Consider the following 12,934-nt stretch of genomic DNA (forward strand, 5'->3'; position numbering starts at 1 on the left):
GATTTTTCTTTTTCCCTTCTACAGCTATATCCATAAATCTTTAAAAAGCTACATAAAGAGGATTAGAGGAAGAATCCTCTTTTTTCCACAAATCCAAGTCCATTTTAGTAGACAGAACACTCTGGCAGTCTCGACACAAAAGGCAGTTATTACAAGGTACAACAGCCACAAGCGAGTGGATGCCGGTCATTGATTCCAAAAGACAAGAAGAGATGGCAGTCCTGCTCCTCTGCACTTGTGACTGGTCTAGAGGCAGCTATGTAGTCCAATTTGAGTTACTGAGCAATATAGGGCAGTATACTGAGAGCCTGTGGGAAACAGATTTTTCTCTCTGTCCAGAGAGAGGCAAGTGAGAAGGCCTTTTGTGTTGCTGTTCCTCTTCTTTCCTGCTTGGGATGCTACTGTGTAAGGACAGGATGTCTGGAGCTGTGGCAGCCATCTGGTGACCATGTGGCCATCTAGTCACAGGATGGCAAGGCAGAAAAATGGAAAATGTTAACTGACAACCCCGATGGGCTGCAACCCTGGGATGATCTAGTGCCCAGACTTCTTGCCATGTGAAATTAACAAACCCGTGTTATTTCAGCCAGTTTTAATCAGATATTCTTTATTTGCAGCTAAAAACGTCCTAACTGCCATAACTGCAGCTATACTGGTCCAGGACAGAGAAGTTAAAAAAAATGATGTGCATTTCCCCTCACTTTATTTTGGGGAGAATTCTTTTGCTGATGGTTATAATAAGTGGTCTGGCTGTATGACAGCTTTATTCTATTAATGAACAGGCAGGTGTTATCTGCAAACTATTTTCTTTAGTAGAATATGCAAAATCAAGCACAAGTCACTGGTCAGGAGAAGCCATTAAATTACACCTGGGATTATATTAAGTGACATTATCCTAGCACCTGATGATAACTCCTCTTATCAGGGCAAGGCAGGTATAACGAAAGGTTAACCATCTGCAGAGATGGCACAAAGGAAAACATCAGTGGTGCTCTGAAGCCAAGAGGGAGCCCATCAGCATCCAGTGCCTGAATGAGGCTCATAAAGGTACCCATCTCCCTAGCTGGGCTCAGCAGGGTGCCAGGAGGACCCTGGCCAGGGGGAGGGCAAAGATTCCCCCTGCTAGAATGTGCTTCTCCAGTCCTGGCTCACTAAGCTGACCCCTCTCAGGGGCCTTCCCTTTAAGAGAACCTTATTATTATTTTTTCTTTCTTTCTTTTCTTTCCCTCCCTCCCTCTTTTTTTTTTTTTTTGACAGGGTCTTGCTCTGTCTCCCAGGCTGGAGGGCAGTGGCACAATCTTGGCTCACTGTAGCCTCAACCTCCTGGACTCAGGTGATTCTTCCATCTCAGCCTCCCTACAGGCACGCAACACCACACCTGGCTAATTTTTGTAGAAACGGGGTTTTGACATGTTGCCCAGGTTGGAGAAACTTATTTTCTTAAAAGGTTCTCCTCCAGACTCTACCCTGGGACTCTCCTCTACTGAGTCCATGTTGTCTAAAATGAAAATTCCCCATTACACACTTGGATGGATGTAAAAAGCCACCATCTGACATGAACACCCCCCCAATTCATCTTTTTAAATCACTTTCCCCTGATGATAAATGTAATACATGATTAGCGTATAATTTTTAAAAAACAAAACACGAAATTGTAACAACGAAAGAAAGTCAGCTATAATCTTACCATATCAAGACAAGCACTGTTAGTATTCTGGTACATTCTCCCCCAGGCTTCTTTTCCTGTAGATAGTATAGCTCATACTATATGTAATATTGCATTCTGCTTATTTCCCTTAACCGGATATGCCATGTCTCTAAAAATTCTTTGTAAATACTTTAATTGTTGTTGCACTGCAATTAATCAATCCCATTTGTTGGATAGCTAGTTTCCAAATCATTTCCCCCTCCTATGTTTTACTGTTTTGGAAGAGCGCCGCACAAATATCCTTGCATGTACTCTACATATAATGAGTTTAGCAGCTTATCCGTGCAGATCTCCAACTGTTCTGGAAGAAGGAAATAAGGCCCAGGACAGGGAGGTTTGTTGGGGGCCGGGCGGGGTGCTGGTTGGGGAGGACAGAGGCATGACGAGGGGCAGAGGAAGGCTCGGGGAGAGGAGAGAGGACAAAAACCCAAGAAGCAGATGCTGACTGGCAGCCAGTGAAGGAGATGGAAGAGGGGGCTGTTAAAGTTTCCAGCAAACAGACAGCTGCCAACGGCCTTGGCTGGTAGCTACCAGGGGCAGAGCTGGACAAACCTATATTATGGCTCTGTCCAGGAAACTAAAACAAGCTCAGGAGCAAAAACTGAACAGGATGAAGTGACTAAAGAACAACGAAAGGCTAATTAACACTGCTTCTCCAACTCAGCTGCACGGAGGAATCACCTGGACAATTTAAAAAAACAAAACACCACTGCATCCCAGGAACTGACTCACCCCATCTAGGGTGCATCCTGGGCACAAGCAGATGTCAATCTCCCCAGGGGATGTGAACATGCGGCAAAAGCTGAGAAGCACTGCTCTAGAAGAGGCTGGGGGCTGAGGGGAGGGAAGGGAGTGAGGATTTGGCCAAGCGGAGGAGTGGAGAGGCCACCAAGTGACTGAAGGGTGTTCCAGGGCCCAGTGAATAGAGAGCCTGCCTGGGCTCTCTAACAGTGGGTCCTCCCATGCTGGGCTGAGGAGTGCTGGCCCGATTTGGAGGGCCACAGAGGTGCTGGAGCACTTGACGAAAATGGTGGCCAAAGGCTCGAATGATTGGTGACAGGTCAGACACACTGCAGCTGGAGCTAGGAAGAGGCCCGAGATGTGACCCAGCATAACAGTGGGGTGGGAGAGGAATGCAGGGAGCCAGGGGAGGGGATGGGACAGCTTTGGGCCCCTCTTAGGATGGACTTGGTAAGTCCACTTGTGTGCAGGGGTGGACAAGTTCACACCAGGAAACTTCTGCCAGGACTCCAGGGAGGATTCCATCTTTGCCATCCCCCGACCCTCCTGGGCCCACTGAATTAAGTCCACCTGGCAGTTTAGGATTTCAGAATGTGTGAGGTGGCAGTCTGTAATGAGTTATACTTTTAAAACAACCCAGAAGTGTGATGTCTGTCTCCCGCACTTAGGCTGTGAGCCCCAGGAGGGCAGGAACTCATCCTTGTGTTCTCAAAGTCTAGAATGTTCCTAGGGAAAACATGCTGGTTCCTCTGTCAATAAAGGAACAAGCGAACAAATGAACAAACTATCTCAAGAAAAAAACCAGGAATGTAGCTTATAGAAGTGGCTCCTAGCGGGATGTGAGTAGCTTCGAGGCTGAAGAAGCATTCTCTGCTATGGATGCAGAGAAGGCGGAAAGGCCCATTCTGTTTTACTGGTTGAGGTTTGCACTAAGAAGACCTATGCACAGTGAAGCCTGGCCACGCTTAGCAAGAGTCTCCAGGACATATGGCAGAGAAGACTGCTCTATTTCTGTCACTCATGAGTAAGAGGAAGGTCCGAATACCTCAGGGGAAGCCACTCTTAACCTCTTAATGCATATATATATTATATATATATTAACATATATGTTAATATATAATATATATTATATATATTAAAATATATGTTAATATATAATATATATTATATATAAAGTATATGTTAATATACAATATATATTATATATATAAAATATTATATATTATATTAAATATATATTATATAATATATTAAAATATAATATATAATATATATTAAATATAATATATTATATATATTAAAATATATAATATATTAAAATATATAATATATATTAAAATATATATATTAAAATATAATATTATATATTAAAATATATTATATATCATATTAAAATATAATATTATATATCATATTAAAATATAATATTATATATCATATTAAAATATAATATTATATATCATATTAAAATATATTATATATCATATTAAAATATAATATTATATATCATATTAAAATATAATATTATATATCATATTAAAATATAATATTATATATCATATTAAAATATAATATTATATATCATATTAAAATATAATATTATATATCATATTAAAATATAATATTATATATCATATTAAAATATAATATATATCATATTAAAATATAATATTATATATCATATTAAAATATAATATATATATATTTTTTGAGACAGAGTCTTGCTCTGTCCCTCAGTCTGCAGTGCAGTGGTACAATCGCGGCTCACTGCAACCTCTGCCTCCCGGGTTCAAGCAATTCTCCTGCCTCAGCCTCCCGAGGAGCTTGGATTACAGGCACGTGCCACCACATCTGGCTAATTTTTGTATTTTTAGTAGAGACGGGGTTTCACCATGTTGGCCGGGCTGGTCTCGAACTCCTGACCTCAGGTGATCCGATACCCATCTCGGCCTCCCAAAGTGCTGGGATTACAGGCGTGAGCCACTAAACCCAGCTTAATGCACATTTCTGCTAAGTTTAACTTTCCATAGTTTTAGTTTGGAAAGAGCACTTTTTGGAAACAGCTACCAAACCAAACTGCCATACAGAAAAAAAATGTATCAAATATGAGATTGCTTGCTGAAAAGGGAACCTCAGGTTACCCTGGCATTTTTCCATAGACCATGAACTGTAATGCATTTCTGCTTTCTGACAGTGAAGGGGAGAAATTCTCCAATACTGTCACATCACTTTTCAGAGGCACAGAGCGCATGCTTCATGGCTGTGGCCATGGTAGCTGCGATTAAGGCAGAATTTCCATGACTAACCCATTGTGGTGTGGAGAAAATGTCCCAATTTTCATGGTGGTTTTGAAATGAATCAAGCTGAAACTTGATATGAGCTTTCTCGGCCTGGCTGGGAATTTTTCCTCTTAAGAGAAAAAGGTTTTAATGCCCATAAGTCAGTCCAAAACTATTGAACTGGCAAATGCTGGGGTATTTTTAAGAAGTTAGTTTCATAAGGACGAGAGGCCCTTTGCTTTTGTGATACTTGGACAACAAACTCTCTGCAGACATACGGGGATAATTCATGTTGGGCACGATGGAGTTGGCTTGGAAAGGGCCTTTGACTCTTCATGGCACATGAAGTTGCTCATTTTCCATGAACTTCAGTCACACTCTATTTGGTTCAATTAGAAAATGTAGCCTCATTTTCCATGGATAGGAGCAATGGTACCAGTGACCGCAGGTGACGTAAAGCACATCCACTGAAAGCACAGAGGAGAAACAGTCAAAAGGCTAAGTCAGGCTAGCTGTCACCAGCAGAGTTCTTTGGGAGCTCCTAAATGGTTCTCTGCATTCATTATAGCATGTTGCTGTGCACTTTAAACAGAGCTTTAGGATATAAGTTTGCTTACAGCTAAAACCTGGCAATGTCGCTACCTCCCAATAACTCTGGAAGCCATCTCTTCTCCTCCACACCCTGTCTCAGATTATTAAGGCCGCTGAATTTCTTGCCTGGAACCACTGTTAATAGATTTCTCACTTCAAGCCCCTTACCACTCACATGCTGCCACCAGAGAGGTGTACAGTCCCCATCTGAGTATGTCCCTTCAGGGCTTCCTCTCCTGACTAATTCCTTCAGTGCCACAACTGAGGCCTCTTCCAAGAAGCCAGACTGCACCCTAAGACCTGGGTTGGGTGCATCCCTACTCACCCATCATCGTGATCTCGGCATTTAGTGCCCTGTACTGACATTTCCTGTTGACTTCTCTGCCTCCCCCACCAGCCAGGGAAGAAGCTATGGCTTTTCTCTCTGCTTCCCTGGACTTAAGATCACTCCTGGCTTGCAGCGAGTGTTCAAAAAATGATTATTAAATACATTAACAAACAACCTTTCTAGGCTTCAGATTTTCCAGCAGGAAAAAAATGAGAGAATTATCTGAGCCATCAGCTTCATAAGATTATTCTTTCGTAAATGAGAGACTATGTGAAAACCCTTTCAAATCATGCAGATAGAATTCTGTTTTCATACACCATTAATGGAGCTGTGGGATTTGGAAACAAGAATCTAAGAGCAAGGCTAGAAATCCCCCCTCCCCTACCTTTTTTTTTTTTTTTCCAAGGTCTAAGATGAGAAAACTCTAAACCCACAGGGCCGCAGGTACTTTCTCCGCATTGCAGAAACACCATGAGGTAGTCTGAATGGGAGGAGGAAGTCTCGCTCCATGCCTCAGTCATTTGACTAGTGTGGAAAATCTGTGCAGACTATCAAGATGGGCCCAATATTAGGGAGGGGTCAAATGAGCACCTGTGTTAGCTGACTCACTAACTGAAATGATTAGCAATGATTAGATTCTGCAGGAAAATAAGCCCTCCAAAATGTGTAAGGATATAGGAGATCAGCTGTTGTGTTTTCATTTATAATCCAGGTGTGAAGTTTGCAGGACGCAAGCTGCTGAGAATAAATAAGTTTTCGGGGGTTTTGGTTTTCCTTTTTTTTAGAGACAGGGTCTCGTTCTGTCGCCCAGTCTGGAGTGCATGCAGTGGTGTGATCATAGCTCATGGTATTATAGCTTCAAGCTCCTGGGCTCAAGCAACCCTCCTGCCTCAGCCTCCCAATTAGCTAGCTACCACACCCAGTTATTTTTTGTTTTGTCTTATTTTTTGGTAGAGATGAGATCTTGCTATGTTGCCCAGGCTGATCTCATACTCCTGGCCTCAAGCAATCCTCCTGCCTCAGCTTCCCAAAGTGCTAGGATTACAGACATGAGCCACCATGCCTTGCTATAAACAAGTTTTGAGCTACTGTTTTGAACTCCATGTGCCAGCCATGCCATTACTAGATGCTTCGCATGCACACACCCTCATTTCATGTACACAAAACCCCATGCTGTGTGGGCATTACTATAATCCACAAAGAAAGAGATGGAGGGCCAGAGGTTAGAAAACATGCCCAAGGTCACTACCAACAAGTAACAGGGCCCACACACAGATTCACATCCAAGGGATTCTTTCCACTACAGAACGTTGCTTGTTTTTTTTCTATTTTATTCAAATGAGTTTTCAAATGGGCAGGAAAAGGGGCTGGCTTCTTCAAGGCACTCTGTGGCAAGAAATGTAATGTGTTAGGCAAGTTAAGAGAATGTTTGGCAATTTGGTACGAGCAACTTCTACATCAAAACGTGTAGCTCAAGAATAAGAGAGGGAGATACAGTGTTTATTTGCTCATTAATTCAATCAAACATTTCTTAAGTATTTACTTTGTGCCAAGCATAGGGATAGTTTTGAAAATGAATGTACAATCATCCTATATCAGCACTGTCCAGTAGAACTTGCTGTGATGATCTTCTATAATCTATACTATTCAAATCGTAGCCACTAGCCCCACGTGGCTACAGAGTGCATAGATTATGGGTAAGTATAGCTATTTAATTAAATTTTAATAGTCACACGTGGCTAGTGGCAATGAAGATTGTGTATTATGATCCTGCATCTTGATATTTCCCCTCACTTAAACGCTCAGCCCATTCATTCAGTGGCTATTTTTCTGAGCATACACTATGAGCTAGGCACTGGGCTAGGCAAAGGGGGATACAGGGGTGGAAAATAGCCACATTCCCTGCCCACATGGAGCTAAGAACCCACTGAGGGAGACAGGCTTTTGTATGGATAATTACAAATTCTCTTAGTTACTATGAAAGAATGATAAAAGGTGAAATTAGCAATGATAGCATGGGGACCCAATTTAGATCAGAGAAAGGGGGGACACGTCTTACTGTAGTCTTGCTTCGAGGAGAGGTAGTGATTCACTCGGATTGATGACAAGCAATGCTAAGTGGGGAAAAGTAGCTCTCCACATTTGCATTCCTTTAAAAATTGCTCACTACAGGCCCAAATTTGCTATGCAAAGTGATCTGATAAATAATGTAATTCTCTATTGGAAACAGTAGTTACACTATTATCCACAGGAACATAAATTGGCACAACCTTTCTGTATGCCATTTGGCAATACCTATTACAAAATGTAAATGTGTACACCTTCAGATATATCAGTGTCACTTCTAGAAATTAATCCATAGAAATGTTTGTGTAAGTATAAAATGATATATTTATGAAGCCAGTGTACTTGCTAAAATAATTTTGGAAACCCTTGTATAACCTCCTCACACATATCAAGTTGAAATCTAAACTTTTATGTAAGTTTTACTCACAAAGGATGTAATTTCTGTTATATTCTAAACATTGAGATTTTAAAATATAACTTACATAGATTTCTTAAATATATCCAATATATATTTGAATACTGCAGCAATTTAACCACCACCATCATCCATTTTAAAATATCATAAGATTTTAACAGTTGGAAATTTTACATCCTTCCTTTTCCTCCTTAAATTCATATTTCCAACCCCTACTGCTGAATTTTATCCTAATCCATTTTCAAGTCTGTTGTTAACTATTTTATCATCTTTCTATTGTAAAAACATGTATAGAAATTGAAGTTTAAGATTTTTTCTTTCCTGAAATCTTAAGACTCTAAGTGTAAAAATTATTTTTCTTCTGGATTGAGTTCTCATTACATTATTATTAGTATACAAATGATCAGAACACATTTTGATAAATAATTTTTAAGCATGACAAAACAGAATTTTATTGGGCTTTTCCCTCAAACACTTCATGTGTGTATGATTATCACTCAATACCAGGAAGAGATGGTTTGGTATCAACTCTCTATTTTTCATTTTAGAGACGTAAGTGCCAAGAAAATTTGTTCACTTAAATAGAAGTAGATGGAATGGAGGCTGGGTGTGGTGGCTCATGCCTGTAATCCCAGCACACTGGGAGGTCGAGGCGGGTGGATCACTTGAGGTCAGGAGCTCAAGATCAGCCTGGCCAACATGGTGAAGCCCCGTCTCTACTAAAAATACAAAAAACACTTAGCTGGGTGTGGTGGCCCATGCCTGTAATCCCAGCTACTCTGGAGGCTGAGACAGGAGAATCGCTTGAACCCGGGAGGCGGAGGTTGCAGTGAGCTGAGATGGTGTCACTGCACTCCAGTCTGGGTGACAGAGTGAGACTCTGTCTCACCAAAAAAAAAAAAAAAAAAAGTAGATTAAATGGAAACAATTTTTTTTTTTCTTTTTGAGATGGAGTCTCACTCTGTCACCCAGGCTGGAGTGCAGTGGCACGATCTTGGCTCACTGCAACCTCCGCCTCCCGGGTTCAAGCGATTCTCCTGTCTCAGCCTCCAGAGTAGCTGGGATTACAGGCATGGGCCACCACACCCAGCTAAAAGTTTTTTGTATCTTTAGTAGAGACGGGATTTCACCATATTGGCCAGGCTAGTCTCAAACTCCTGACCTCGTGATCCACCTGCCTCGGCCTCCCAAAATGCTGGGATTACAGGTGTGAGCCACTGCGCCCGGCCAGAATGGAAATAATTTTGTTATCAATGTCACTCAATTCTCTGAACTCCTTGCAAATTATATGCCAAAAACCAGACCATAGTCTAGCATCACCAGGAATTATTATTTTTAATGGTCTACCACCAAACAACTTAGTGGGTACCTCCTTCAATGTCACTGGAAGCAAAGAATTACTAACCAACTGATTTGAAAATAGAACTTGCAACCTGGAACTTGCATCTATGTCAGGGTTTTCTCTAGGATCTCAAACTTATTTAGGAGGGCAAACATCCTACTCTTTCACATTTCCCTGTAATAACTTGGGTTAAAAAAATCAAAATAATTCTTTTAAAAGATGAATGAGTACTTTTTAAAACTTTACAAAAAGGTATGCTCATGAGCCAGGTGCAGTCGCATGCCTATAGTCGCAGCTACTCAGGAGGCTAAGGTGGGAGAATCACTTGAGCCCAGGAGTTCAAGTCTAGCCTGGGCAACATAGCAACACCCCATCACTAAAAATAAAAAAAAATAGTTATGTTCATAACCCCTTAACAATTTCTTAAATCTCCATATAGCCAGCAAATCATTTAAAAGCAAAAAATCATTAAGCCAAAAAAAAAAAATCCCTAGATTAGATCTTATAAAGGGCCAAATTATCAATTCTAGATTAAAAGAACTGACAGAACTAAAGAAAATGAAGTAAAGAGACAAAGGAAAGAATAAGCTGCTTCATTTCAAAGAGGATTCAGAGGCTACCAAGACAGCAGTTTTCTCAATGTCTAGAAAACTCAGCTAAAAGAAATGGACAGGGTTAGAGAAACATAGACTGTGACGCTGCGCTGGGTCCTTTCTTTTTAATATTTTTTGTAGAGACAGAGTATTTCCCTATATTGCCCAGGCTGGTCTCGAACTGCTGGCCTCAAGTGATCCCTCCTGCCTCCCAAAGTGCTGGGATTACAGGAATGAGACCCCATGCACTGCCTGAATTGGGTTATTTATGATCATGTCATCCAAGCCCCTGGATTAATGATGAAAAACCAAGATCCAAGGAGGTACAATGGTGTGCTTGATGGTCAGCTTCAGTGGGATGAGCAGCCAGAGCAGAGTGCACATTTCTTTTTCGAGAGCAAGATGTATGGGTCATTTCATCTTCTTTAACAGCACTTTATTTAGATATAAGAAGAGCAGGGCCAGGTGCAATGACTCATGCCTGTAATCCCAGCACTTTGGGAAGCGAGGCGGGAGGATTGCTTGAGCCTAGGAGTTTGTGACCAGCCTGTGCAACTCAGTGAGATGCATTTTTACAAAAAATAAAAAATTAGCTGGGCATGGTGGTGCACACCTGTGGTCCCTGCTACTTGGGAGGCTGAGGTAGGAGGACTGCTTGAGCCTGGGAGGTTGAGCATGCAGTGAGCTGTGACTGTGCCACTGCACTCCAGCCTGGGCAACAGAGCAAGACCCTGTCTCAAAAAAAAAAAAAAAAAAAGAGCAGTCTGATACTCATAATATAGAATTTTAATGCATATGTGAAACAATAATATTCTAATGTCCAGAATTACATGGAAGCCAAAATTACACTTACTACAAAATTTGAGGAGGAAAAACCTTCTGTCTCAAAGCCTAGTATGCTTTTTACTACCCTAGGAGAGACAAGAGTCCCCCAAAACTGCTAGAAAGGGCTGGCAGGCTCTCATTCACCAGCCTGGGTAACTTGATGAGCTATTTCTCATTTGTAAACATCAGGAGAAGGTAAAAAGGATTTAAAGTGCTCTGAAAAATCCGACACTCCATGACTTTTTCTTAGGAAAAAAATTACAAGTAATCCTATCTCTATCAAAAAAAAAAAGTTAATCTACTAATTGTACATTTCTGGACACTTAAGTTTTTACCTGAGCCACTGCTTCAACGCCTGACTCTCTCTAGGGCCTTTTCCTTGCCCCCAACATTTCTCTTTCCCGCCACCTTCCATCTTTGCAGATGTGAGCTGGACCTATGGTTTTCAAAAGAACTGGCATGTGTCTGCGCCAAGGTTATCACCAGTCATAATGCACTGAGAAAAAGGTCAACATTGTGAGTTTCCCATTAAGCTAAATTTGTTCAATTTTACACTTGGAGATTATACCCTTTCCAGTAGGAGATGGCATTTGTTTATTTTGAATGTGCATCATTAATAAAAGAAAAATCAAGCCGTCTCCCAAATTAAAAGCCTTTTTTTTTTTTTTTTGATAAATGAGCCTGTGAAATTCCAAACAGTATGAACCTCAGGGAGACATGGCTAAGGCCTGGGGAGATGAAGAGAGTGTCACTATAGGTTATGGACAGGTAAGCTTGGTTCTAAATCAGGGCATCCTGCTGACCTCCAACTCCAACCTTCGCTTGCCACCACCACATCCAATGACCTTTTAATGGGGCCCATCAATGTCACTCTCCAACTGCTAATCACTTTTCTTTTGCAATGAATCAAACTTTACAGGCTCCTAACCTTGGCCAAGGTTTCCGGAACATGCTTTAATGAGAGTCCATGGCTAAATAAGGATTTTGATAATTTACTTAATAAAGTGATACCAGAACAAAATACTTAATAAAATGTCGTGTGTCCATAATGCTTTTAATGTGACAAAGGGATGCCTGAGCACAATTTTCTGGTAGATTGTACATTCCTCTGGATATTTGCAAGTAAAACGGAAGCCATAACCGGGCTCTGCCAATCCATGAGCCCACAGCCAGGGGACAGGGGGAGGGGGGCACCTCAAGCCAAATAAATGCCATGTGAGATCTGAGAGCTGAACATCACCTGTTCCCTTGCTTCCACATTCATTTTCAGTTCAGAGACCTCTGTGGTGTATACTGTGGATGCAGCAAAGGTCACTATATAAGTCTCTTTGTTCTATGAGACTACTTTGAATCCACTGGGTGTACCTCCAGATTTGCATTCTTAAACCTGTAGGTACACCCAGTACCTCCAGAATACGGCACTAGAATACGGTCTCAGCATGTAGCAAACATAGAGACACTCAAGCCATCAGACTGAATGATGAACGAGGGCCCTGGCCACAGAGATGCAGGCGACCACATTACCAGGGGAGGGAGGACATGCTGACTCTGCACATAGGTGAGCATTTGGGGCTGCCTGCAAGTCCACACAGCTACTAGCCTCTGTGACCCTCTCCAAGCCAACAGCCATCTGAATTGATGCTCCCTAAATGTCCCTCCACCTCTCTCAGGTCAGCTATTTTGCAGGCTCGTGGGTATAGAGCACTTGGGTAGGACAGTACTAATTTGCTCTCTGTATATTGGAATAATTCATACCACCAAATGCACTGCTGCAATGAGGTTCTGCAACATTTGCCATCATGTCCCCACTTTGACGTAGCCTCCCCCTGTTTCTATAGCATTTGTGAGGCTTTTCCTACAGGCACTTTCAATGTTTACTGAGTTTGCGCTTATGGGATGTTATGGTGTAAAAGATGTTCGTGAAGACCCTCATAACTAAGCACAAACCCAGCCACCGTGATGGACCACTAAAGGCCAGCAGGACCGCCCTGTGCAAGGTGCACAGGCAGAGGTGAGCACCTCAGTTCTGGTGAGGATCAACATCT

At 41.6% G+C, this 12,934-nt stretch overlaps 1 protein-coding gene across 18 annotated transcripts in view; it reads right to left on the reverse strand.

Moving 5' to 3' along the window:
• SH3KBP1 (SH3 domain containing kinase binding protein 1) overlaps positions 1-12,934 on the reverse strand; it is a 357,317-nt gene that overhangs the window by 16,325 nt on the left and 328,058 nt on the right. The gene's annotated exons all lie outside the window — the stretch shown is intronic.

This window comes from Pan paniscus, chromosome X (assembly GCF_029289425.2).
Source record: "Pan paniscus chromosome X, NHGRI_mPanPan1-v2.0_pri, whole genome shotgun sequence".
Lineage (NCBI taxonomy): Eukaryota > Metazoa > Chordata > Mammalia > Primates > Hominidae > Pan > Pan paniscus.